The sequence below is a fragment of the Gadus morhua genome, chromosome 4 (assembly GCF_902167405.1).
Source record: "Gadus morhua chromosome 4, gadMor3.0, whole genome shotgun sequence".
NCBI lineage: Eukaryota > Metazoa > Chordata > Actinopteri > Gadiformes > Gadidae > Gadus > Gadus morhua.
In genome coordinates, this window is record NC_044051.1 from 28,811,260 (window position 1) to 28,815,496 (window position 4,237).

At 40.9% G+C, this 4,237-nt stretch overlaps 1 long non-coding RNA gene across 1 annotated transcript; it reads right to left on the bottom strand.

Annotated features, from left to right (window-relative positions):
* Window positions 1-2,390: 2,390 nt before the first annotated feature.
* LOC115542171 (uncharacterized) lies at window positions 2,391-3,216 on the bottom strand. Its single transcript, XR_003976480.1, has 3 exons — window positions 3,161-3,216; window positions 2,654-2,752; window positions 2,391-2,446 (listed from the first exon to the last, which is right to left on the bottom strand). It is a non-coding gene; the product is annotated as an uncharacterized LOC115542171 (long non-coding RNA).
* Between the last annotated feature and the right edge of the window lie 1,021 nt (window positions 3,217-4,237).

Here is a 4,237-nt window from a genome sequence, read left to right on the forward strand (position 1 = left end):
TTAGAGATATCTGAAACGTCATTTCGCCTAGTCAAAACTCGAATTCAAGATATCTTTAATTCAGTTTCGCCTAGGCAGAATGAAAGTTAAAGATATCTACAATTGTAGATATCTCTAATCAAAATTCCTTTCAAGATATCTATAACTTGATATTAGATATCTACAACGTCATTTCGCCTAGTCGTAACTCCAGTTAGAGATATCTACAACGTCATTTTGACTAGTCGTAACTCCAGTTAGAGATATCTACAACTTAATTTCGCCTAGTCAAAACTTAATTTAAGATATCTGAAAAGGGACATGTAGATATCTTGAATTGAGGTGATTAAAGATATCTTGAACTGGAATTATGACTAGTCAGAATCAAATTGTAGATATCTCAAACTGGAATTACAGATATCTACAATTCAGTTGCAGATATCCGTAATTCACAAAGTGGATATCCGCAACTGAATTGTAGATATCCGCAATGAGAAACCCCATAGACATGAATGGCGAAAATGACGTCATTTCGCCTAGGAGGAATGTCTTTGTGGATATCTGAAATGACAATTGCGGATAGGAGGAATGTAGTTGCGGATATCCGAAATGTTAGTTTTGACTAGGCGAATTGAATTGCAGATATCTGCAATGTAAATTCCGGATAGTCAAACGTAGTTAATAAATGTCAATTCGGCTTGCCATATGCATGTCATGCATTGCCCGCGACGTTCGCGTATGCTGTGTAAACTATGAAAGGAAGCGCGTCGCTCTGTTAGTAAACAGAAGTTAAACCGGACAGCGCGAAAAAAAGAAACCAACAAAAATTATTATTGATCATTATGTTTTTGTATAGTAGTTTTATAATAATTGTTGTAAATAGTCACATGAATGTTTGTTTTAAATAGTTTTATTGTTGTATGTTTTATAAGTTATATACGAATACATTAGTCAATACAAAAAAGTTAGTAAGGGTTTTAATAAATAGTTAATCAAAAAAGTTAGTTAAATAAGTTAGTTTCAATAAATATGTAAATAATAATAAACAATCTTTTAAATATAACAGAACATAAGTTATTTGTCCACCAAACGCTCCAAAAATGAGAAAAACCTATCCATTCTTTCCCTGGGCTCTTCTCTCCTCTGCCTCCCCCCTTTGTAGCCTCATGTCCTCTTTTATTAACTGGAACATTTACATTTTACATTTACATTTAGGGCATTTAGCAGACGCTTTAATCTTTAATCCAAGGCGATTTACAATAAGTACATTTGTCATAAGAAGTGCATCAATATATCGCTGTCGGTACAGAAAGGATGTTCATAGAACCAAGTGCAAGTAATAATAATAATAATACATTTAATTTAGAGGCGCCTTTCAAGACACCCAAGGTCACCTTACAGAGCATATAGTCATCATACATTATTTAAAAACAAAACAAGACATTGTGTAAAAAGAAATAAACATAAGCAATAAGAAATAAATAAAACAAAAACAAAAAAACAATCAAAACAGTGATCAGTTAGACGTTGTGTGCTAGTTTGAACAGGTGAGTTTTGAGTTGTGACTTGAAGGTTGTAATGGTGTCTGATTGTTTTATGTGTGGGGGGAGGGAGTTCCAGAGCCTGGGTGCTGAACAACTGAATGACCGGGCACCCATTGTAGTGAGTCGTGATGTGGGGATACATAGTAGTCCAGCAGAGGTTGAGCGGAGGGAGCGGGAGGGAGTGTATTCTTGGAGGAGGTCACAGAGATAACTGGGGGCTAGGTTGTGGAGAGCTTTGTAGGTGAGGAGTAGGGTTTTGTATTGGATACGGTAGTGTACTGGGAGCCAGTGAAGTTGAATGAGGACAGGGGTGATGTGGTCAGATGATTTGGTGCGGGTGATGATCCGGGCGGCTGAGTTCTGAATGATCTGCAGTCTGTTGATGAGTTTGGTGGGGAGTCCGGTGAGGAGGGCGTTGCAGTAGTCTATGCGTGATACCATAAGTAAGTATAAGTATAAGTACCACAATCGCTAGGCTAATCAATTCCCCGTGTTACAGCCATGATAGCAACTACTGCAGTTGCTACACAGTTAAGTACTATAATACAATACAATACAACACAGTGTACAATGGTTGCCAGAAGGGGGAGGGTGGCTATGCAGTCGAGGTGGACTCTGAACAGGTGAGTCTTGAGTCCTTTTCGGAAGATAGTGAGCGACTCTGGAACATCTCTGTCCCTCTTTCTGGACCTTGGCCCTCGCTGTCTTTCCTCCTCCAGATCCTTGTCCTCCACCTCCTGATCCACCACTGCTGTACTTGCTGTACTTGGCCCTGGTGTGTTCTCAGGGATGGAGGCAATTAGGACAGGGGGGTTGGTGGAATGCCTCTGTCCCAATACCTCATCCATGGGGACAAACCAGGGCCAAGTGGCAGCACCGGGTTTCCCACCTACCCCCTCTCCTGACCCTGGATACTTGCAATCCTAAGGCAGAGGAAATCAATCATGGCAGTTAACAGCAACAGCAGTATCAAAACAAATTGGAACAGATTTCTGGGGATGTTGCATCTGTCCTGCTGTTTAATGAGGGCTAATTTAACTAACCTTTACAAGATGGTCAAATGTAGATATATAAATGGCCTATAATAATTTTTATAAACTAACGATATAAATAAACGATTGTTTCCTTACCCCCAAGCCACACTTGCTGAGTAGGCTATTTCACCCCGGTGAACCGCTCATCGTTCTCCCCCCTCAATAGAATAAATCGAGCAGTATGCTGCTGGCTCCCTAAACCAAAACCAAATGTTAGAATTAGTTTTGCTTTACACTACCAAACAAAAGCAGCTTAAATAGCAAAATAACCAAGTTAACTGTGTAATCAATCCCAACGTCTGTAACGGTACGGTCTGAAAACGGTCCACAACCTGTGTTCGCGTTGGTCCATTTATCTAACGTTACAGAATAGCAAATTATCTATATAATCGCCACAATTTCGGTAAATATAACCATTTTGACCTCTTAAATTTGAAACTACAGGGCTTAACGGGTGTTCTTAGTTAACGTTACAGCGTCACTAACTGTAACGTTACCTAACTTATATTGCCTATTACTTAAATGAAAAAAGTTTTAAGGGCCCTTGTTTTTTTAAACATTTGTATCGTTAAATACTCGAGTGACTAGAAACCAAATACTTACATTTAAATGCAAAACTTAAATCGCCATTCTCCGCCATCTCCATTGATTGAGTGCGCAATGAATCTTGGGAGGGATACGTTGGGCCGTGAAGGATCTTGGGATACGTTGGGCCGTGAAGGATCTTGGGATACGTTGGGCCGCGAAGGATACAGCCGATGCATCCTTCAAATCCGGGAAAAGAAGGCTGCATTCGTAGGCCGCATTTGAAGGACCCTTGGAATTGGGACAGCACTTGGCGCGTCGCTGTGACGCAATCGGCGTCGACGCATCCTTCGAATGCAGCCTTCGAAGGATGCGTCCTAGGAATTGGGACACAGCCTATGTAAGGGCCCTTACAAACGCAGTTACGTCGCCGCGACGTCGCGGTTACGTAACTTTATGACCAAACATACGTTGCCGCAACGTAAGTTTCAACGTTGCCGCGACGTGCGGGTGAAAGACGCGATCACGTTGCCGCAACGTATCTTGGCGACGTTGCTCGTCCGTAACTGCCACGTCCTGGCAACGTCGTGGCAACCAAAATACAAACTGGCGATATTTATGCAACCTTCTTCAAACAGGTTGCCATAACGTTGCAAGGACGTTAGGGCGGATCTGCATGGTGCAGTCCTCATTTGCCCTTTATAGAACCCACAAAATCTAGTCTGAGATCTACAAGCCACATTAATATTTTACCTACGTTTTGGCTGGTGGCAGTTGCTAATGTTGACCCCAAGCCTATTCAAAAGACAAGACAGCTGTACACTTGCAAATATAAATTGATTATATTTTTATTTCAAAACATTTTGAATTTAATTTTGGGGATCTTCTTCCAACTGCCGTTCCATCCGACCCTGTGAAGAACAAATAAAAGAGAACATGTGAGTGCATTCATTTTCATTTTACATTCAGTTAATGTCATTGTACATTTAGTCAAAACTAAATATGTTATTCCGAGGTTACGCTAGACTCGAGCGTGAGCACGTTCTAGATAGCAGCCTTAAGTGGCTATGAAAGCTATGCATGACTATTTTGCGGATTGTTTTACTTTAGCTCATCTACCAAACACACGTTTCCTGTTGCTGTGTCCCTGCGCGC